At 36.6% G+C, this 25,110-nt stretch overlaps 1 long non-coding RNA gene across 1 annotated transcript; it reads right to left on the bottom strand.

Annotated features, from left to right (window-relative positions):
- Window positions 1,490-6,678, bottom strand: LOC110393021. Its single transcript, XR_002434742.1, has 4 exons — window positions 6,593-6,678; window positions 5,885-5,953; window positions 3,683-3,739; window positions 1,490-1,866 (listed from the first exon to the last, which is right to left on the bottom strand). It is a non-coding gene; the product is annotated as an uncharacterized LOC110393021 (long non-coding RNA).

The raw sequence follows: 25,110 nt of genomic DNA on the forward strand, positions 1-25,110 counted from the left end.
CAACTCTGCCTGTGACAGGGGGACTGGAACTTGATGATCCATGCTTAACATGATCATGCATCTGAATGTGGTTGCAGTAAAATGAATAGAAACGTAATAATGGATTACTCTGGTCTTTATCAACTTGGAAGGCTCCATTGATTTCCTATGTAATGTAATTAAGCATTAGTTAGATCCCAAGGTCCCCAAGGCAAACTTATGGTATTTCTGTTTAAACTACTATATTAGTTCTGACCAATTTATTTTAATCTCTCATTCCTTTGCACTTCAAATACTAATAATTAATGAAAGTTGGTTGAAATATTTTTTTTCTCAAAAAGTGTAATGTAAAGAACTTTATGAAGATGAATTTTAGTGAACAAATAATTAGTTTCATTTTATATATTTCTCTCGTTCTGATTGCTTAATATAGCACATAATCTGTTATTTGCCCTAAATGTATTTCCCCTGATGATCTTACTGTCTGTCATGGTTTTGTGATTTTCGGTTATTGGTATTCCACATCATAACATCATGTAGTGGATGTACCTGGTTCTCAGAAGAGAAGGACTACTACGGTCCCCACGGTACTTTGCTCCTCTGTTACCATTTTCCAGCCGGAGGGAAAAAATAAAAGCTCGCAGTATAAAAGCTTGCAGATCACGAGACCTGGTCCCTTTTTCTGCCGTCTCTCGTCTTGGCAGCACCTCGCTCTCCAGCCGTCTTATCATCGGGAGTATAGTAAGGCCTACCTTGATTTTGGGACATTCTCTCTCTCTGTATCGGATTTATCAGCTTAAATTGTAATTATATTGTATTATAGTGTGTTGTTTTGCATTCCGATATCTTATTTAGTAAATTAGTTTGTTTCTCCTCAGATTGTTGCTGCTGTTCTTTGCTCTCAGGCCCATCTCCTTACCCTTTTTCCCTTTTCCCTTTTCCCGGGGCGTGGGCCCGTGGATCCCCCGTCCCCTTCGTCACGGAACCGGGCCGAACGCCCGTAAACCGTTGACACTGTCCAGTCTTGGTATCTAGATAAGAGTGAAGTAGGATTGGTAAGGAAATCTGTTTAAGCTGTAAAGTTTATTTTTTCAAAATATAAACAGCCTAGCACATTTCTCAGTGAAAAATCACATTCTATTTCCTTTATGCATGGAATTTTTAAATGACAGAGTGATGGCATAGAAATAAATAGGTGAGAGATTTTTATTTTTGGTAGGTGGTCCTTTAAATTGGCAGAAATAGACCTAACAAGATTTGATAGTAAGAAGCCGAAAGAGGACAAAATCTAGTTACAAACAGTAGGCTTTTACCATGAAGGCAATAAATAATCATATAACTCATCTTGTGTTGCGATGTATTCTCATCAATTTCAGCCTGTTAAGATTATGCAGCATTTCAGAGAGCATGTTATAGCAAAAAACAAGTAGCATTTCTTAACTGAGGGTCTCCTATTTGTATTATGAAGCACAACAAAATCAGAGACAATAATTGTACCTCTGGTATTAAAATCTACCTATCTAAAAATATACATACAGAGATTAAATTCTGTGCTGTATTTAGTTGCCAAAATCTGCAAATCACTTAGGCAACTGAACTGACTCCTTTTTGTGAGGCTCCAGATCATGAAGGCAAGTTATTCAATTTCATTGAGAGTTCCCATCCTATTCTTTAAGGTAAACAGTAATATAAGTGAACCGAACAAAAAGGAAAATGTTTTTATGTTCTGAAATATTCTCTTGGTTTTCATATATTTTTTGAAGTGAGGTTTGTTTCTATAATACGTAGTTACAAAAATGCTTCTATCAGCCCCAAGATCTGGAAATTTCATGCAGCACACTGAAAACTCTTCTTCATGGTGTTGGCAATGTATCAACCTCTTCATCCCTTTTGAAATAAGAGATATTAACGGTAAGAGGAAAAGATAACATACATTTTAAACAAACCAGAAGTATTGTCTCTGTATAAAGGGTTCCAGATGAGATGTGCTGAAAGATCACTTAAATTCTAAAAATTTAAGACTTTCTTGTCTGCACTGCTCTTTCCAGGTCATGGTAAGATATGATACTATATCAAATAAGTATATAAGGAGAAATTTCAAAGTATTAAACAAAAAAAGCAAAACTAACCATCCACCCAAAAGTTCCAACACAGTATAAACAAAGGAAAAAAACAGGTTCTGCAGCTGGAACAGAGTATCAGATAACTGCTTGAGACACAGGTACAGACTGGAAAACAAGCAGCTAGAAATTAGAAAGAGATCTGCGGGTGCTGCTGGCCAGCAACGAGATAGATGTGAGATGCTAGAGTGCTCTGTCAGTGAAGAGGTCAAATTCCCTTTTGGGGTACATTAAACATAGCATAGACAATCCAATCAAAACAGGTGATTCTATATTTAGCAAGCAAGTAAAACAAATAAGGTATCTGAAGGGACTGGCCACCTCAGAAATGGGATCAGGAGGGAAACAAAGTGACAGACAACGTCTCACTTCAAAGCTGATCTGCCTCAGGAGGTATTGTATGTTGTAGATTTGAGAAGTTGATGTCACAGAGTCACAGAGTTAACCCAATGTTCCAGTGAAGCTTCAGTCTCTTTAAGGAGAAAAATTAAACAACAACAACAACAAAAAATAATAGAGGTAAAGAAGTACATGCAGGACAAGAAGTTTCTCAGAGAGGTTTCTCCACTTTGGTAAAAATCAGGCCCCTTTTTATATCATTTAGATATAAGAGGATGTAAGACACCACCACTTACTTAACCAGTCTTTCCGAGACAACCAGTAGATGTTTACTGTTTTTCTTTATCTTTACTTGAACAAGAATTTTATTTCTTATGTCAATTCCCATTTCCTCAGGTGCTAAAATATTCCTTGTTTTTTTTTTTGTTTTGCTCAATGACATCATCTGGATTCAACCAGCATGAGTTATTCAAGAACGTCCTCTATTCCTATTCCTAGGCTAAGTTCCTAATAGAAATGTTTTTTGACTCTGTGAAAGCACTGCTCTGCAACAACTGAAAACATTGGAGTGTTATCACCACTATTTTCATCAAAAGTCCAAAACACAACATCATATGATCCTCTATAAAGAAACTTAACCCTAACCCAACCAAAATGCTGTGAAGAATTCAGTTTTCAGGCTTCCTGACTATTCTAATTGTCATCTCACTAGACAATTGTAAGCACAGGAAAGACAAACTGAAATTTTCATTGTTCATTTATTTTTTTTTTTTTAGGGGAAAAAAAGGGGTTGGGATGGGGAGCATGTTATGTGGATCCACTTCTGTTGCAATAAACAAGGAGTAACCAAATCTGTAACCAAAGCTTCCACAGCCCTCAGAATGAGAAGAAATTATGTATAAGCCTGCTACAGGCTCAGACAACAATCTGGTTTCTATATAAGAATATAGAAGTTACTGAACTTAAACATGAGCTAAAAATTTTTCAGTTGTTTTTAAGAGTGGTGTGGTCATTTCACACTGATAGCTCCATTGTATCCAATCACCTGACTAACTTCAAGAAAGGTAACTCCCAAATGGGAGCCATATTGATGGAAGACACAGATAGATTAAATCCGGAAAAATCATTCTTTCTTTGTAAGAAAAGCATTGATGAAATAAATCAAATCAGACACATAGTATAAACAGTTGTAAAAAGTTGAGCATGAGTAATGTGGATATTTATCAGGCAAAGAGATTACTCACATTATTCCCATCCTTTTATTTTACTGTCTCTTTTGATCACAGTCAGTGATAGGAGTACTGGGGAATGAGAAGATATACAGAAAAAATACACAAAATAAATAGTATGACAATGTTAAGAGAATTTTACCAGCTGCTGTTTGTGCTGATACTGTTGAGTCTTACAACAACAACAAAAAAATGCTCTACAATAGACCTTCTGTACTAGGTCAAATGATTAAGCTTTGCTTTTGCAGATGCTGTCATGTTGCGTTTAACACTGATTTTCACCCAACTAATTCAATCATTATAAACAATTTTGTAATATGTAAGAGACAAATGTTAAGTTGCTGTAGGTAGCTGAATTCCATAGATGTCCATGATTTAAAATCTGTAAAGTTCGTGTGTAATTAACATTAGTATAATCTGCCTGTCTTGATATAGATTATTAATCCTGTAACTACACAGTACACTATTACATTTACTACACTATCATTGCTTGTGATAATTTGGATTGCAAATCTTAGTGAATGAAATTGGATCAAATTTAAACCAATACCAACATTACCTGCTAGAAATATCAAAGATAGCACTGTTTGTTTTACCTTAAACACCAATACAGCTTGCAATTTCAGTAGATTTCTTATAAACTAGATGTGATTTGTTCTGTCCTATCCAGATTCAGCACTCTGTTTTGACTATCTAGTTATGACAGTACTAGTCACTGCTGGAAGCCAGCTGGTGTCAGAGTCTGATATTATTTGAGCAGGTTTTTTTAGGTATTACACATGTGGAGGACTTAATGTTAGTTGATGCTATACAGAATTATGAGCTAGCAGACTGATACAGTAGTGTACTTATATCACAATACAAGTACAAATTATGCTTACACAAGTATAGCAATAGCAATATATATCTGAATCACGATGCAAACATGATACACTCTATAACTCTCTATTATATGCTCACTGTCAAGATGCTTTGTGTCCTGATCATCCAGAAGGAATACATGGGTTGAAACTAGCTTGAGCCTACTGCTCATTTTGAATTTCTTTCTATAGGGTATTCAATTTTAATATAATATGTTGAGTCCAGTCAACCCTACACTACCTACGCTGGTCTGGCTCACTCACCAAGACATTTGCACTCTCTTAATAAACTCCGGGATAAACAGTTATGCAACTGGTTTTTAACTGTGTAACCAGAACAAAGGCCACTCTTTGGTCACCTTCATGTGAGATTTTTCAACAATTGATAGGCAGCTATCCTAGCTAGCACAACTCTCTCTCACTCTCCCTTCTCCGAAGGATAGTGAGTATAGAATACAGTGAAAAAAAATAATCTTGTGGGTGGATACACTATTTTTTTTTCTGTAAGGAAAGGAAAGAAAAAAAAGCAAAAGCCATGCAAAAGCAGGAGAAAAAATATCCTCTATTTCTCATCAGTAAGCAATGTTCAGCCACTTCTTGGGAAACAAGGCCTCAATATGTGTAGCAATTGCTTGGGAACACAAATGTTTTCTTAATGAGAGTTCCTCCTTCCCCTTCTTCTCCCTCAACTTTTATTGGTGACTGTAACATCATGTGATGTGGAATATCCCTTTGGCCAGCTGTCCTGGTAATGTTCTTTCCCCACCTCTTTCCCACTCCCAGCCTACTGGCATTTTGTGGCAGGGAGAGGGGGAGTTCAAGACGTGGCCTTGATTCTATGCTAATACTGCTCAACAATAATTAAAACATTAGTGCAATATCAATCCTGTTGTAGCTACATTTGCAAAGCAGAGCACTACATGGGCTTCTGTGGGTAAAGTTAAGTCCATCCCAGTCAGACTCAGTTCATTATGTTAATCTTTCCTCCTCAGAGCTTTCATCTCTCATAGACAATTGTCGGCGCTTGGTCCCGTTACAGAATTCCCCCAGTCAGTGTGGCATAAGAATAGCAAGTCCTCAGAATAGCAAGTTTTCTTTATTGTGTTTTACACACACCTTATATATCCTTCACTCGTAAGCAGTAAATCCACTCACGGTTAATTGTCCTTAAGTTCTTCACAACAAAGTAGATAACAAACAAAGGGTTACTTAACTGTTCCAGAAGTGACTTAGCCCTGTCTCCAGACTCCGGAGGCCTCATAGAGATAAGATCTACCAGAGTCTGTTGAGCTCTTTGTTCTTAAGTCTCCCCCCACAGACAATCACTGATCAATCACCGCAGGAAGAAAGAACTTACCTGTTCAACCAAATTCAAACTGCTACTTTGCTGTTATTCTCCTTGCTCCAATGTTAGAGTAGGTTGACCCTACAAACAGAATTATTATTTTAACGATTATGCATATTTATGTGCTTGGAAACAAATGAGTAAAAACAAAGTACTTGCTCACGTGGAAAGCCTAGGGAGCAGCTGGGAGTAGAGACTGATGAAAGCTGAAACTCACAGTAGTTTAACTATTCTGAAAAATTCTTTACATTATTAACTTTTTCATAGTAATGAAATGTAGAAAAGTCTTGCATGTAGGGTGCAATCAATGTTACTTTTCATACAGAAGAATTGCTAGTGGTATGTAGTATGCAGCTAATGCCACTTATATCTGGAAAATTGTAAATATGTAGTTTTCCTAAGCTTTTTTTTTTAAAAAAATACTAAGAATCACAGGGGTTTTATGGAAGAAATACAATTACTTTGAATATCATTTCCCTATAGGATATTTCTGTTCCAAAATAATATTGAAAGGTAGCATCACATTTTATACAATCCCAGGAAGAACTCATTATGCTCAAAATGCTGTTAAAGAAAAAATACACTAATTTCAATCTAATTTGTAGTTCAGATGGGTCTGTCTATAGCCAAGCTAACTGAGGGCTTTAGTTTCCACTCCAGTCCATAGAGTCACTATGCTAGCTCAAAAAGACATCATTTGTCAAATGGAGACGTTATCACCTGGAACTTGAGGATACAAGTGAGGAAGCAGAACTAGCACAAGATTTTGTCCTGCTCCCAGGAATACAGCCCCTAGAACAAGCTTCTTGTATCATGGCCTTCGCAGTGGTGAAGCAGATCATCTTTACAAATATTCTTCACTTTTATAGAGCAATGCTCTCCTCAACAGAAAACCAGGTATAAGAAAGTGGCACCTCAGCAAGAAGGTCATGTACCATGTGGAAGAAAAGACAGGAGAGGTAGATGGAAAAGTGTGTTCATTTTCACCAAAATGTGATACTACTGTGATTACAGTGAGATACAGGTGATTTGGATGAAAATAGCTCAAGACCAGGTGAGCAGCAAATTGTGACCTATATTCAAGAACAGTTACTCACAGCAGTACATTCTTGTAACATATCATGGCAGAGTCCATTAAATTTTAATCTGCCAGTAGATACGTAATAAGAGATTATTTCTGTTGTAAAGAGTTTACTTACTGAATAGGTAATAAAAAGAAGAAGCGAAAGATTGGCATGTAAAGGCTTAAGAAGATTCATGCTAATATTGTCTTATACTGTGCAGAAGCTGGGTGGAAAATAATCCATTAATATCTTGAATTTCTCTCTTCTGAGGATGGAGTTTCAGACAAACACAGCTTGGATTGACTTTGCTCGAAGCATTAAAGTAAGCCTCTGAGATTCTCTTTTCCTTTCATTCTTTCTTTTCTCATTCAGGCTACTAGAATTTCAGAGCATAAACTGTTTATTAAAAGCCAGAAAGAAAATAATCTTCTCACTTCTACGTTATCTTCCTTCCTTCTTCCCTCCTTCCTTCCTGCCTTCCTTCCTTTCTCTTCTATATATGATGAACAAGAATAGCTAATCTGTCTTCTCTCGAGGAAGGTCCAGGTACAATACAGTTTAGGGTAAATTTGATAATTGTCTGAAAATGACCTAGGCCACTGTATTATATATTTTCTTTGCATTTCTTTGCAAACATCAAAGCTATTCAAATCATGATTTTAATTTGAAAAAATGTTTGGTCCTGCAGTCCTATTTAGTTATTCAACTACTATTCATCCCATTATAGTCAATGATTTTCAGGTGTATACAGCCAGTAAAGACTAGAGAACTACTCATACCACTAGTCTACGTACATCTACGTAAGAGTGTACTGAGAATGGTGGTGATCCAACATTAATGATTCTGTGATTCTATGAATCTCTCTAAGTTCCACTGACTGCACTGACTAGCAGCACAATTAATCTGCCTGTAAATAGGTGGCAAGTATCCAGCTGGCCTAGAGCCAGCATGTCCAATTTGAGGACCAAGGGCCTCATGCAACCTGAGACAGATCCTACTGCAGCCTACCCCCTGCCCCACACCATTGTGGTGGTGGCTCTTCCCCATCAAAAAGCCCAGTCCAGTACCACGTGTGAATTCATCATCCAGGGAAAACCAAACATCAGTGCGTGACTAGCACTGTCTCAGCTGAAACTGGGATGAAGGGAGGGCACAGTGCAGGGCTAACTCAAGTTATGGCAAAATAATTTTATGCATTTTGATACACTGGTAAACACAGCCCTGTGAACAGCAAAAAATATGCAGCCTCCATTTCTTTTATTGATAAAGGGATTTGAGAACTGCTTTCAAGATTGCAAAAAAAAATTTAAAAATGTAGTGTATTTGCAACTCCATTTTCAGTTGACATAAACACATTATCTTTGAATTTTCAAATTAATTGTATAGAGTATGCAATATGTAATGGAATATCAGTAGGGAGGTTTAGCCTCTACTGCCATACCACTAACATCTACCTCTGATGTCATGAGCCAGCATAACAAAATAGGAGGCATTACTTTTGGAGCAGCACTTCTGCTATAAGGCCACAAATAAGTGTATAAAAGGCAGATGGATTTTATTTCCAATCAAGTGATATATTCTGAAGAATTCTGTTGATAAGGATCTATTAACAAAGACTTGACATTGCTAGGAGCTGCAAGTCAGAACTAAATGCAAACAGGGCACTCATTTGTAAAATGATTACCAGTGTTGTATCCCTGATCTCAATTAACTTCCAGCTGAAGTCATATTCTCCTAATGTGATTCATTTTAACATAACAAGAGTAAATAGTTTTGCCATGCAGAACAAACTGATTATTTCAGACGCAGTAGAGACCTTACTTCAAATGTCAGCCAGATTATGAATTCATGCTAAATAAGTTAATGAAAAGATTAATATCAGTGACAATAGTGCTTCCAGATATGACTCCTTATTATGCATAAAAAGGAAGCCCTTATCTTTTTTTTCTTTTCTTTCTCTCCATTTTTTTTCCTCACTAGTAGACATTTTCTTTGAAATGCATAATTTCCTGTACCACTTGAAACTAATATGTAAGCTAAGAGTTTCAGCTGTTCTCCCCAAGATAAAAAAAAGTATACATGTCTTTCAGTGGATTACTTTAACTCATTTTCAGTCCTGCTGTTTAAGAGGCTGTGACAGTAATGAAGTGTTTTTACATTGAATATCTTGTGCCTAAAAGGATTTCAAAGAACATTCTTGTGAAGGATTTATATAACACTTAACTACTAGCTCTCCATGTCTTTGAGCTATCTTTCTTCAACAAAAACAAAAACAAACAACAAACAAAAACAATACAATCTCTAATCTCTCTAAGTGATTCTGTTGATCATCTTTTTTTTTCTTTTCCTTGACCTGTTTTCTTCCTCATCCTTTTCTTATTTTTGTTTTCCTTTTCTTTTATCTTTATCCTCTTTTTCTATTTCACTTCTCCAATGCCATAATAAAGTCATACTCCATTCATCTTAGCCTCACTGAGAGGTTATACAGTGAGACATTATACTAGAATATATTCATACAAAATAAATTAGCTAACACTGTGGTGTTTCAGCAGAAGAGAAACTTTCATTCCTCCATTTAGCATTCACCATACCCTTTTTCCTGTTATTAAAGAAAAAAAAAAGTGGGGTGGAGGGTAATCTTCATAGGTGTTCTTTGAAAATATTCAAGGGAAAATAAAATGCTAAGGAAATAAGCACTCTGCAAATTATTAGCATAAGCATACCTGGTAAACAAGTGTGATTCCACAAACTGATGTCAATCCTTACTTTTATAAGATTCATTCACTATATTTTCTGAAATATTTCTACCAGGATGCATGTGTGTACATGTGAAAATAAAGAAGTATATTCATAGAATCATAGAATCCTATGATTCTCCAAGATCATCCAGTCCAACCATTCACCTGCTATTAATATTTCTCTGCTAGACCATGTCCCTTAGTAGAACATCTAAACATTTCTTGAACATCTCCACGGACAGTGACTGCACCATCTCCATGGGGAGATCTTTCAGCACCTGATCACACTTTCAGAGAAGAAATTTTTCTTAACATCTAACTTGAATCTCCCCTGGTGCAAACTGAGGCCATTCTCTCTAGTTCTATTGCTAGTTACACAGGAGAAGAGGCCAACACCCACCTCGCCACAACCTCCTTCCGGGTAGTTGTAGAGAGCAGTAAGGTCTCATCTGAGCCTCCTCTTCTCCAGACAAAACAATCCCAGTTCCCTCAGCTCCTCCACATTGGATAATTGCTCCAGATCCCTCACCACCTTCATTGCCCTTCTCTGAACATGCTCCAGGTCCTTGATGCCTTTCTTGTAGTGAGGGGCCCAAAACTGAACCTGTTGAGGTGCGGCCTCACCAGGGCTGAGTATGGAGGGACGATCACCTCCCTGCTTCTGCTGGCTGCACTATTTCTGATACAAGCCAGGATGCCTTTGGCCTTCTTGACCACCTGGATGCACTGCTGGCTCATGTTCAGCCAAGTGTTGACCAGCATCCCCAGGTCTGTTTCTTCCATTCAGTCTTCCAGCCATTCTGCTCCAAGCCTGTAGCATTGCCTGGGGTTGTTGTGGCCAAAATGCAAGACCCGGCACTTGATCTTGTTGAACCTCATCCCATTGGCTTCAGCCCAGCAATCCAGCCTGTCCAGATCCTTCTGTAGGACCTTCCTAACCCCAGGCAGATTGACACTTCTTCCCAGGTTGGTGTCATGTGCAAACTTATTGAGTGAGGGTGCTATCAGTGCCCTCATCCAAGTCATCATTAAAGATATTTAACAGGGCAGGCCCCAGTACCAGTCCCTGAGGAACACCACTCATGATCAGCTGCATTTAACTCCATTCACCACCACTCTCAGGGCTGGGCTGTCTAGCCAGTTCTTCACCCAGCAAAGAGTGTCAAAGGCTTTGCTGAAGTCTAGATAGACCACATCAACAGCCTTTCTCTCATCCACAGGGTGGGTCACTTGATCATAGAAGATCAGGTTTGTCAAGCAGGACCTGCCTTTCTTGAACTCATGCTGGCTAGGCCTGATCCCCTGGTTGTCTTGCACATGTCATGTGATCTCCCTCAAGATGATCTGCTCCATAATGTTCCCTGGCACCAAGGTCAGGCTGATGGGCCTGTAGTTCCCTGGATCCTCCTTACAACCCTTCTTGTATATGAGAGTCACATTGTCAAGCCTCTAATCCTCTGGGACCTCTCAGATGTCTAGTGATGTGGTTGTATTTAACCACATCGCTAGGTATTCAGAAATCTTAGAAAAAAAGAAAACAACTTTTCTAAATGTAAAATATGACCAGTTATGCAAAAACAAAACAAAACAAAACAAAACAAAACAAAACAGCGTTTGCAACATATTTTCTGCCAATTTGTTACAAACTAGGAGAGATACAGAGGCACAGAATGTTGCATAGCTCTCGTGTTCTTCCCTTAAGATATGCATTTTTTTCTTCAATAATTTAGTGGAGAACTGCATGTCAGGAAAGTATATTACACTAATAATAATTACAACTAAATCTTGATAATCCTGCAGGTAATAATCTAAACTACATATTACAGGTAAGGGAATGTCTGCATTTCTTCCTTTTAACAGCTTTGTGGATAACTGGAATTTGTATAAGTATTTGTAAAATGGAGTAGGAAAGGTTCTAATATTTGTTAAATATCTGCAAAGTACTACTGATCTGTGTATATGCTAAGAAAAGGAAGATAAACATGAACTTTGTAATTTTCAGTAGGCTTAGGTTCTCACTGTATTGCAAAACAATTCTTAAGATGAGAGGAAGGATTATTTACACATGGTAAAATACATACACAAAACCCAGAATCTATGTTGCAGAGTTACTGTTGTGGTCGCATATGATGTGGCATGCCACAAATATCAACTGTATTATGTTGTCCCATCCATTTGCAAGTCCACATTTTAGACATTAACAGTATTGAAACATCGAGCTGCATTTCAGAGTCTTTGCTCTATGAAACAGAGAAAATGTATATTTGCGTGCCTGAATATGAGAGAATAGGCTTTTCTCCCTCATGGGCTCAATTCTTTTCCAAACTTTGAAAAATCATCTTTTTATTTGCTGCTTTTGGGTAGAACTCTGTGTAAATGATGGCTGTTCAATACCAATAAGAAAAAATGAAATCTATTATAAATAAATACAAATCAGAAACACTGATGACTTTTTCCTCCTTTCATTGTCTGTATTTGGAGAGCAAATCTAAAACATTTTAACCCTCTTCATTGTTCAGTCTTAAAAGAATTTTTAATTCAAAACTAATATTTTACTGTTTTTTTCTGTGTCTAAATAACATTAGTGACAATAAAACACCAAAAGTATTTAGTGAAGGAAAATATGTCTCTTTTTTCTTTAATTATGTCTTCTGTAAATGCTTACATGAAAATATGCACATGGCACAATAGAAGTTTTCAATTATTTATTCCAAAGAAAGGTGTAAATCCACAAGCACTGAGCTTTCAATACCACTGATTTATTTATAAAAGGTACAGAAAAATCCAGGACTTCTTCAAATAAATAAATAAATAAAAATACTCATTGACCATTGCTAGAAGTGTGTTTATTTGACAGGGAAAAAAAATTAGAAATCATAGATTCACAGCAAGAGAATTAAGAAGTAGGCATAGGCTGACAATCCTTGAATAGCAACTCCTACTGCCACTGCGCTGGATAGATCAGTGATCTGAAGGAGCAGAGCATTTCTTGTCTTCTTTCTCATGTTTTTAAACCCATCTTTAAGCAGTAGACTAACAGACTAGATGGAGGACATGAAACTTCACTAAAGACTTGGTTATTTTATGTCCATTATATACATTTATCCACAACATCTTAGGTGCTGAGATATACCTCTGTATCTAATGAATCTAAAAGAGAGAAAATAAATGTGAAATGAAAAGAATACAGACTTTGTGAGAATTCTATGTTGATTAACAAATATTTCAAATATAAAATTTAAATGAAATAGATGTGATTTTTTAGAAATGAGTAAGAATTTTCAGAGCATCTTTAGTTCATGTTCATAGTTAATCTATGATTCTTGCAGTAATATTTCTTTTCTATTCCACTACGTTCTGGTTGTCAAATAAAGCATTTGCTGAAGGGAGGACCTGAGGTGCAGGAGTAGGTTCTGTGCCTTAGAACTTGATTCAAAAGTGGTGACTTAGTTTATCACCATTCTTATAAACTTAGCTCAATTTAAGTCATTCTTACTTTTTTTTTTTTATAATGAGCAGATCAAGTTCAAGATCTTCCTAAATCCTGAAGGACTTATGTTATATCAGATTTAGCCATTTCAGCCTGATTTTTATGTTTTAAATAATATATAGATACACAACTATCCCCTCTTTACACGAGTTTTGTAGCTGAAGATATGTACATACAATAAAAATACTTGCCTGCCTTTTATTTTAGCCTTTCTCTATTATATATCATATATGACTTTGCAATGACAAGTGGTATGATTGATTAATGGGATTTGACGTGACATGTCTTGCTGAAATTTCAGAAAGCAATGTTGCTTGGTATTAGTCTATCAGAAATGACATGTATGTCATCATGTGACTAGCTTTCCAGAAAGGCCCAGGCATAGCCTTATTTCCTTGGGCATAAAAACATTGACACTCAAGAAAAAAAAAAGATGATGCCTGTCATGTCTTCCTTTACTCCATTGAAAGTCTTCCAAAAAACCTCTAAGGCTTTACTTTTCCCTTCTGCGAGACTACAAAAGGATATTTGATGAACACTTTACTTTGAGTCATCTACTATTAGTTGAACTGAAATAATCTATGGAAAATGTATTTGATGTTACTAACTTAATTTTTGGTTAAGTGAGGGATTCTTAGAATTCAGAATAGAGAAGTGGAGATACATGTTTTTATATGTACATACACAGAAATCTATATACACATATGATTGCTTCATCCTGTTTGATAAACTTTATGTGTGAAAAAAAAACACAAATATTTTGTGAAAAAGATGATTTACAAATAGTTCCCGGCACTTAATTTCACTCAGTGATTGTAGGACTGTAGTTTTGCAGTGATTATAATCAGTTGGAGTGAAAAATAGCTGTAGAAAATAGATTAAAGTATGCAAATTTCAACATTCTTTATTGTAAACTATGGAAATTATGAGTAATAATTATTCTTTATAATATACAATTTAGATAATTGTACACACACATATATACACACAGATATACATATATAAACTCATACATCTATATTAAACACACACACACATATACTCACACGTGTTTTAATGCAATTAAGATTTCATGGAGAAAAAAAGAGATGAAAACTTTCTGAGAGCTTAGTTGCCTGCCTTTAGGCTACAGAAGCAGAATTGGAAGCCATCATTTTCAACCCCTAACATATTCAGACAGAAAAGAAGATGAGAGTGGCCTGCAAGTACCTTCAAGTTTGTTTATGGAATTCCATAGAACTGTTTTTTGTGCCTTTTGGTTTTTACAGCAAAAGATATGGAGAAGCTGTAAGAAAGATCTATATATTATTTCTGGCTTTTATTTCTGAATCAATATTAGCCAATGATAGTAACTTTCATATTTTATTTGAGCTGAATCCATTTTCATGGGGGTCATATGAGTTAAGATGCTTCTCATGTAACATTGGCAATAGCTGCTCTACTTTGTGATGTATTACAGAATAAAAACAGAACTGAAAGTTGAGAAGATCAACTCTTCAGGAACTGATGCCTCAGGGAAACCAGAAAGCATCCCCACTTCTCAATCTATGCATATGCATCCTCTCACTTCCCAGACAGTCACAAAGCACTACATTGCCTTAGGCTATTTCAAAGTCAGAGCTGCTTCATTCTAATTAAAATATATTTACACTGCTTAATAAAAAATAATGGTTTTATGAGATAGTACATTATTGTGTACAAGAAATCCCAGTAGTCCCACTGAAAGCTATTTGCACAAAGGACTGTTCACCAAATCAGTCTTGTAAAGAAATTCAAAATACTCCAAATGAGAGAGAATGGAACAGGAGATGGATGAAGAACTCTTTTTAGCTGTTTTTACAAAAGTAAGAATGGAAGCTGCTGAAGTCCTTAAGGAAAAAAAAAACACATGTAAAGGTACATTTCACTTCTTCTCAGAGTTTCCCACTCAATTATTCTAATATGTCCCTGAATACTGAAACATATAAACATATACTTTCATTATCTACCACTCACTTATTTCAGAGTAGGTTTCAGAAGATTAAGGTTTTTGGAACAGAAACTTAAATTAAAAAAAAAAAAACAAAACAACTGAAGGAGAACAAGAAACTTCCCTCCTTTATCAAAATAATAATTAAAAAAAAGCATATTTTGTTTGCCTTCCATTTAAACTATTCTTGTTTTCTGTACTGGAAAAAAAAGCAAAATTATGTATCTCTATTAATTCATCTTCAGCAAATTTGTTTAAATTATTAGGTGTCTCTTCATGGTTCTTTAATATAATATTTTTAGAAGGTGTAAATATGTAAAATACATATTTAGAAGGCAAGTGTTAAATACTGGAATATTTTTTTACTGAGAAAATAATTTTTAAATGCCAAATTCCACTCTTTCATCCTTCTAATTCTGACAAATTTTGTGACTTATAGAATGGGAATTGAAAGTCATTTTGAAAACAGTTGCATGCTGTACTGATAGCCATGAGATTATAATTGAGTTTCTGAGATAAAGGAAATGAAGTCCTGTAACTTCAGATAATCATTAGCCTGAGAAAACATGCTAAAGATACAAAGGAAGTCAGCTGCAGTTAGATGAAGAAAATTAACAAAGTGACAAGTTGATTTAGAGGAAAGATCCACAAATATACTATAGAATGTTCTATGGTATATTTTTTAATCTTTGTCCCTCAAAAGGAAACCAATGGTATTTTAACAATAGTGTATTATATTTACTTCTTTTTAGTATCAATAATCAATATAACAGCTGAAGATCATGTACGTAAAAAAATAAGGTTATGAGGATACATATGCTGACATGTCATTCATAACACTCTACCTATTTGGATCACAGAGATAGTACTTACCTTCGGAGATAAAAACAACTGCAACTGAGAAAGGAAAAAAAAAATTCCTTAATTTTGAAAAACAGCAGGAGATCTGCTATCACAGAGGAACAACCAGTGTAACAGTGGCTCAGCTCTGTCCCCTGGAGGGTCATTTTTGAAACTGGATAGAACTAGGTTTTACATACCATGGGCTCTTCTCTCAGAGGCCATCTCTGCAGACCTCCTCCAGCTACCAAAATTTTGCCATGTAAAACCAATGTAGTATCTTGAATTCACATAAATAGCGGTTGTTTTTTCATAGAATCATATAATTGCTCAGGTTGGACAACAACAACCCACCACTAAATTATGTCCCTGAGCACCACATCCGAACGGTTTCTGAACACATTCAGGGATGGTGACTCAACCACCTCCCTGGGGAGCCTGTTCCAGTGCTTAACAACCCTTTCTGTAAAGAAGTCTTTCCTGATATCCAACCTAAACCTCCCCTGGCACAACTTAAGGCCATTTCCCCCTGTCCTGTCACCTGTCACCACTGAGAAGAGACCAGCCCCGCTCTCACTGCAATCACCTTGCAGGTATTTGAAGAGAGCAATAACGTCTCCCCTCAGCCTCCTCTTCCCCAGACAAAACAGCCCCAGTTCCTTTAGTCACTCCTCGTAGGGCATATTCTCCAAGCACTTCACAAGCCTTGTTGCCCTTCTTTGGACCCGTTCCAGCACCTCAGTGTCCTTTCTGTACTGAGGTGCCCAAAACTGAACACACTACTCCATGTGGGGCCTCACCGATGCCGAGTACAGGGCATTACTTCCCTAGTCCAGCTCACCACACCATTCCTGATACAAGCCAGGATGCCATTGGCCTTCTTGACCACCTGGGCACACTGCTGGCTCATATTCAGCTGACTGTCCATCAGCACACCAAGGTCCCTTTCCATCAGGCAGCTTTCCAGCCACTCCTCCCCAAGCCTGTAGGGTTGCCTGGGGTTGTTGTGACCAAAGCGCAGGACCCGACACTTGGCCCTGTTGAAACTCATATGGTTTACCTTGGCCCATTGATGCAGCCTATCCAGGTCCCTCTGTAGTGCCTTTCTACCATCTGGCAGATCAACATTCCCTCCCAACTTGGTGTTGTCTGGAAACTCCCTGAAGGTGCACTCAATCCCCTCATCAAGATCACTGATAAAGATGTTGAATAGAGGAGGCCCCAGCACCGAGCCCTGGGGGACACCGCTCGTGACTGGCCACCAACTGGATTTAACTCCACTGACCACAACTCTTTGGGCCTGACCATCCATCCATCCAGCAGAGCGTATGCCCATCCAAACCATGGGCAGCCAGCTTCTCCACAAGGATGCTGTGGGGGACAGTGTCAAAGGCCTTACTGAAGTTCAGGTAGACCACACTGACAGCCTTACCTTCATCCACTAAGCGGGTCACCTTGTCATAGAATGAAATCAGGTTTGTCAGACAGGATCTACCATTCATAAACCCATGCTGACTGGGCGTGATCCCCTGGTTGACCTTTAACTGATCCACAATGTCTCCTGAGATTATCCATTCCATAACCTTCCCTGGCGCCAAGGTGAGACTGATAGCTCTATAGCTACCCGGATCATCTTTCTGGCCCTTCTTGAAGATGGGAATCACATTTGCGAAGAAAATTCTTTCAGAAGAATTGCAACAAGAGCATCATCCACTAATAAAGTTCCCTGGGCTCATTGGATGATGAATAAGCTTTCTGTTGCCCCAGTCAAGGTACAAACATACCACGGTACATTTACCAGGCTTGATCATGATTATGATTTTATACCATAAATTACATAACTTCTATTTAATTTTACAATAAGTACTGTATAAGTTTTATACTAATATCTTGAGATATTTTCTGTAAAAAAAGAGTAAGCATAGAATAGAGAACAGTCATCTTTAAATATATATATAAATTCTTGCTGCCATTCAGTTGTTAGTGGTTCAAGGCAATATGTTCTTAGCCTTGGGAGAAATAATATTTTGGACCATACTGATTATAATTTGCATTAGAAATGTAATTCTGATTTTTTATTCATTTAATGTTTGTAGAATGCTACTTACATGGTTTAACCACAACAATCTTTACAGAATTGTAGGCTGTCACTAAGATCTCTTTATCTCAGTTCTACAAACCAGACATCCAACACATTCACAAGTCTACTAGAGACACAATGATGGATATCTTCTTCCAACAGAGGGAGAGGAAATTGGAAATCAATTGAAGAGCAACGTGTCATCGCACCTTATGTAGTATAAAATGGTAGAAGAACTATAAATTCTGCAGGCAAAATGTGGAATATTGCCCATCAGAAATAATACATGAGAATAAAACCTCATGATTTTAACTTAAGTACTATAACATTGGCACATTCAGTCATGTCTATGAAAAATATTCATGATAATTAAGAAATTGCACTGTATTTCTACATGCCAGGCTGTGTTCATTTTACTTTCTGTTAATTTGTTCCTGAATGTAATCTCCGAGAAAACACAAATAGTTTAAATAGAGCTTAAACAAACTCAACACTTTCCTAGAGTTCCTGAAAGGCTTTTATGAAAGCTTACTGACTTTCTGTAACCAAATTTTGGTTTCATAATGGAACATCACACTGATCCTCTCAATAATAATTGTTTAAGATGTTTCAGAGAAATTATTATACTCTGAGTATTCTACATTTTACCAGACTTTATTCTATATTTTCCAGTAACTTTTATTATAAATAGAAAATTAAATTTGAGTGTTTCAGTCAAAACAACTGAGCTTGTAAAACTGCCTATTAAATTGCCTTCATTACATTTCTAGACTTCTTAGGAAGCATTATTCGCTAGTGAAACTTATAGTCTCTTTTAACAATTGTTTTGGTTGTTAGTTACAAACAAGATGGTTCATAAACCAGAATTAATGTTTACTAAATAGCTGTCCTTTTAACTGACTAGTGTTTCTAGAAGTTACCATATAGAATAATTCTTCTACTCATCATCTTTTTATAGATGAATATACTTCATAAATAATTCATGTGAACTGTTCTCAATTTCAGATGAATCCTTAGTCTCACTGAAAAATGGGAACTATGCAATTGGCTTTAAAGAGGTCATTGAGTGGTTTTCAATGGCATTCTGTTCTCTGCTAAAACAAGTTCATTAGAAATAAAGATTTCCATACATTAAAGCTGAAGTGGAAGCTAGGAATGAATTTTACTTTTCTTCTCCTGCTGATGGAGAAAGTGACATAAAGTATTGCACATATCATTGTGTGGTATAGTATTATGGGCAAGTGAGTGCTCATTTTTTGCCTGGGAGAACATGTCTTCAGTTTCCTGTAGAACCTGCTCAGATGCCTCGATCTTTCCTGCACCATATTCAGATACTGGATGCTTAAAGGAAGTATCCTACTCTTGTAGGAAAGTATGTTTTTGCTTCTTTGTCATGAATGTACATGGTTGGATATGGAGAAGGCTGACGATGTTGTCAGGCTATCAGCAAATGTTTTGTAGGGAAAAGAAGCAAATGCCCACGAAAACCAGTACTGTATAAAAAGGCAAATATTTCTAAATATTTTTAAAATGTAGTAAAACGTCTATTCCTAAAGTTTCACTAACAGTATTAGGAAACACACAATCCATGTATTCTTCAAAGCCTGTTAGATTTAGCGCAAAATATTTTGTCTCATGATGAACAATTTTTTTTTCTCTTGTTCTCTAGATTCTTGGTTTTATTCTAGAAAGTACTCAATCCAGATTACTAAGGTATTGATACAGGAATTACATTTTAATGGACCTCTACATAGGCAACATATATTCTCTAGTATCTTGAACTTAATTTAAATTTCCAATACTGAATGTTAATGAATTCAAATTGTTCATTTTTCCAGTGACTTTCCAGAATGATATGTGTTAATGTTACAGTGGCAATAGTTCAGACTAAATTACATTTTGAGAACTGATTATAGTTCTTTCATAGCATAGTTCATAGTACTGAAATAAGGAGTCCTTTAATTTTGTTTCTTTATATTTTCTAGTTGATTGAACACATAAAGACAACTTCTAAGACCAGTAGTCTTTCATGCTTGATATGAATCCATTACCCTTTTCCTCTTAGAGGAGAAAGAGGATCACAATGGTTTTGCTTAAAGGCATAACAACAACTTGAAAATGTTATGATATTTTCTGGTAATGAAAATGTTGCGATCCATTTTACAGGAGTATGAGCTGTATTACTTCAATGCAATATCATGGGCTGAAAACAGAAGTATCTTAAGAAGTTTGGTTTTGGAGTTTGCTGTTCACTTAACTGTAGAAATAAATGTCATGCTGACAAGACATTATTGTATTAGACAATGCAAAATAGCACTGCTACAAACTGAGTTAGCTTTACAGGAATACTGCATTGTGTGACTTTGTAACTTTATAAGATGGTATTGCCATGACAGGCCATAAGCTTTGTACTGAGTTTTCAAGTCATCAGACCTGAATCTTGCCACTCGTTCTCTGTCTGAACCTTGCTTGACCTGTTTTCAGTTTTGTTTTGCTTCATTTAACTACAAAAATAATTTTCCTAAATGACTAGGTGTCTACAGCTAATTATTTTAATTTTTTGTTTTCCTTTGTGTGGTACAACCATAATTTCACATAGGAAGCATTAACCTGCTCCTACTATATGTAGAATGGGATATTTTTGATGTAATGCAGTGTAGAGAAATACTTGGTTCAATATCAGAGTCTTTCAGAAACAGAGAAAAAAGGACATTGCTTTGACAATTGAATGTGTCCTGTTTTCCTCAGTTTGCCACAAGCATTAGTTAATGATGAAGAATGTTGGTAGCATGCCTTTGCTAGTGCCTTTCTTATTTAAAAGGTTATGTTATTTTGACAAGAACAAACAAACAAAAGTTATCTGTTTCTTACATTCTACAATTGGCATTATTCTGATTTACTACTGTAATATATCATCAATTCACTGGTCCACTGGTAATGTATGAATGTTAATGTATCACCAACATGCCACAGTTTTGATGGTAACTTGCAGTAATTACCAGGACAATATCAGCAGGTGCATATTAATGACTAATATCATGGCGGAATTTTCTTTGCTGATTTTTTTTTCTACAAAATAAACTTGCTAAGGATTATGTGATAGTTCACATATAAAAGGATATGATAATTCTGGTAGAAGGGGAATTCTTGAGAGTTAGAAATAGAATTTTAAAGCCTGCAGTTACTGCATGTGTAATTTCAAAATAATCTTGTTGACACAAGGAGACACAAGCCATTCTACCATTCTACCTAACAGCTATTAAAAAAAAAAAGAAAATATGTGCAACAATAAAGGTTTGTTTCTTCCTTAGTGTCTACCCATTAAAGCTAAGAAGTGTTATGAGTATATTACAAATCTGAAACTCATTTTTTAGCACAGATTTTAATGGAAATTTATTGTAGATGATATTACAAGGGAAAGCAGCCATAAATTTTGACTTGAGAAATTCAGACTGTACATCAGAAGGAAAAAAAAAAATGGAGAGTAAGCACTCTAGAATGCAGCATCGGAAAAGAGAGGATAGAGACTGTGTAAAGTCTCCATCCTTAGAGGTTTTCTGGAAGATGGCTAGAAAAAGACAAGGCAGAGTGACCTAGCAATCAGGTTAGATTCTCCAAGGTCCAATCAATATTTCTATGATTCTATTGCTATGGTTACTATGAATAAAGGAATAGAATGCCTTTATCTCATGTATGTTTTCCTCCCACAATGACTGAATTTCCTGTCTACAACCACTTTGAATTTAATATGAAAGTTCTGTCAGATTATCTGTAAGATAAGTTTATTAGTTGTCCATTCATTCATGAAGCATAATTTATAATTAGATATAATTACAGAATCAGATAGTATCTTCTTGTTGCCTTGAACTGGAACGTGAATTGTTAACTCCTTCATTAAATCTTTGTATAAATACTCTTTTAACTTGTACATCTGTACATAAAAAAATGACTGAGGTGGCATATTTTAATACATGAAATAAACATGAAATAAACCATTAAACCTCAATAGCAATGGCATAATTACAATTGCATAGACTTTTTAAGACAAAGAAATAAGGTGTCATGTTTTTTTGTTTAGTTTTTGTTTTTCCAAAAATGAAGAAAAAAAGGTTGTTTCACAGAATCACAGAGTGATTGAGTCTGGAAGGGACTTCCGGAGATCATTTGGTCAAATCCCCCTGCTGAAGGATGTAAAGACATAGAATCATAGAATGGCTTGGGTTGGACAGGATCTTAAAGATAATTTAGTTCCAATAGTTCTGCCAGTAGCAGGATTTCCAACCACTAAATCAGGCACTATATCAGGTACTGGATCAGGTTGCCCATGCATCCATTTATTCATTTTGATCATTTCTCTTTCTTCTACCCACACCCCAGTTGCCAACTGGGAAAACTGAGAACACCACCTGTATTCCTGATCCATTCAACAACCTCCCAAGAGACATAAAGTCTCTCTTAAAAGTTTGTAATTTCCTTGTAGCAACCTCCTGTGACTCAACTTGAAAACAGGAGCGTATAGTAGTCCTTCGGTTTTATCAGACCCTCTTCTTGATGTTCAAATGCAGGCCCCTGGCAGGCAGCTAACCACTCTAGAAAGATTATCTGGGCTGCAAATACATGTCTCAGTGCCTCTCACTGAGGAGTCCCCAGTTGTTAACATCCTTTGCCTTTTTCTCATGTCCCTGGTTCTTACTAGGGTCCTTGATTGGACCAACTTGAGGTAGTTGTTCCTTTCCAGGTCTGAATCATTACCTACACCACTCCTCTTTCCATCCCCAAAGCTTCAGAGTGTTGGGCACACTTGCACTCATGACACACCCCTTTGCTCTCGGGCCTTTGAAGGACTTTGAGATTATGGAGTTCTTTGCAGCTGAAGGTCTGGGAAGCCGTCACTCCGTGAGAAGTAGGTTTTGCATGCAGTAGCCTGGAAAGTTTGTGGCCCCTCCATCTTGGTTTCCACCTGACTGTTGCGGCAGGTGGTTATCATGTTTGTTTCAATAGAGTGCAGCTCCAAGCTACTCTCAGAAGAGAGAGAGAAGGCTGCCTTCCATGCTCATATGTGAACTGCCATGCAAACTGATACTCTATGTGCTACTGATGTGCCATGCCATGTCCTGGTCATTGTGCTCCTGGTTGCTTATGCTTCCTAGGGGCTGCCTATGTGTATGTGGGGTGTGGTATATGTGTATATATACCTCTGCTCCTGGCCCCACTCATGCCTCCTCAGTTGCACTCATGAAGACTGGAGGCTCCTGGCAGCTCTGGGTGGTTCTTTCCTCACCCTGGGATCTCCTTGATTTCAGGACCTTTCTCACAAACTGCACTACTCGTTTCACTGCAGAATGCACCTGCACTGGAGCTGATCATTTTGGAAAAAAAAAATACAGTAATATGCAGCAACTGTAGTTAAACTGTAATGGTAGCTTCAGACAATAGTTACAGCTAGACTCTTAGATTTTGGGAGCACAATATTTCATATACCTTTCCAAGGGCAATAAACATCCTTTCCAACAGCTTCTAAACATACTTAGAGACTGTATTTTTAAAAATTAAACTAATAATGCAACTTACTGAATTACAGTGTTAATAATAATAAGAACAGAGTAGCAGCTTGACATCATTGGGATCAGCTTTTCTGTTGTAATCAGTAAAAACACTGAAGTAGGGATGATTAACCACAATAAATGCAAAGGAAGATCTATCACAAGCAAACTTAAAAAACAACAAACAAAGCAGGTCAAATGACTTTTTGGATTTCTACATTAGATTTACTTTACTCACCATCCTTCAAGTAAATAATATCCTCTCAACATCTATTCAAAATCTCCCCTCATCTCAGAATCTCGTTCTCTATCACAAGGTCTCTTTCAATTTTAAGGAAAAGTATGATATTTGATATGCTCTTGTTCCAAGAATGTTGCTTTTCCATCTGTAAGTAGTAATTAAAGATAACAGGTAATGCAAGGAAAGCAGGTGGATATGCCAAACAAATCCGCCATCTGAAGAAACATTCATTAGGGACAAGTACTGCCTCTTCAGAAATTCTGCCTCATTAAGGGATAATCAGGAATGCATCAATAAAGTGACATAACTGATTACTTGTGCATCTGTCTCAATAATTTTCGTGCTGCTTAGATCTGCCAGCAGTAGCAAGAGGGAACAAATTGCCATAGCACTATAACGTTAGATTGATATTAGTGGAGTTACAATTGATGATTTCATGTTGATTTAAATGGCAAGATCTTATAAATTTTATTTCAGCAGATACAGTTGAACTTGATGCAAAGGTGATTGCTGCTGACACAAAAATGTCTATAAAGGTCATTAACAGCCTAAAATTTGAATTCTATTGAAGAACATCATTATAATTTGCATGATTAATATTAAAGGGTGGCTGTTGTATAAGCAGAAGTTTCTAAAAACAGCATCTACTAAGTGTTGCTTAGCAATACTTATGTATATTTAAATGCAAGGATATGTGCTGGGACAAAATTAAAGGCTATAATTTATAAAAATAAATAAAAATTCAGAATTGTTGAACTTTAACTTCATTTTAATCATGACATTTTTTTAACACTACTGAAAAAAAAAACCCAACATTTGAGGTTGTTTGTGAGTGAGACATTGGTTTCATGTTGCATGTAAGTGAAAGGAAAGAGAAGAAAATCTGTCAGAGCCTACACTCTTCAAATAATAAATGAGTGCAAGGATGTATTTGGTTTACGTGGCAAGGTTTAGTTAGCAGAGTGAGACTGCAGGAATAGCCTCTGTGAGAATCTATGTCAGATCAGAGCCAGTTCCAACTAACTCCAAAATAGCCATGCAGTTGGCCAGATCTGAGTCACTGAGCAACACCAGTTGTACCTCTGTGAAGACACATTTAAGAAAGGGAAAAACTGCTGGACAACAGTAACTGGGAGAGAGAAGTGAGAAAATGTGAGAGAAATATCCCTGCAGACACTTGCAGGATGTGCTCCAAACACTTAGCAGAAGTTCTCTACAGCCTGAGGACAGGTTCAGAGTGGAGCAGGCTGTCCACCTGAAGTCCCTGGGGTGA

This window comes from Numida meleagris, chromosome 2 (assembly GCF_002078875.1).
Source record: "Numida meleagris isolate 19003 breed g44 Domestic line chromosome 2, NumMel1.0, whole genome shotgun sequence".
NCBI lineage: Eukaryota > Metazoa > Chordata > Aves > Galliformes > Numididae > Numida > Numida meleagris.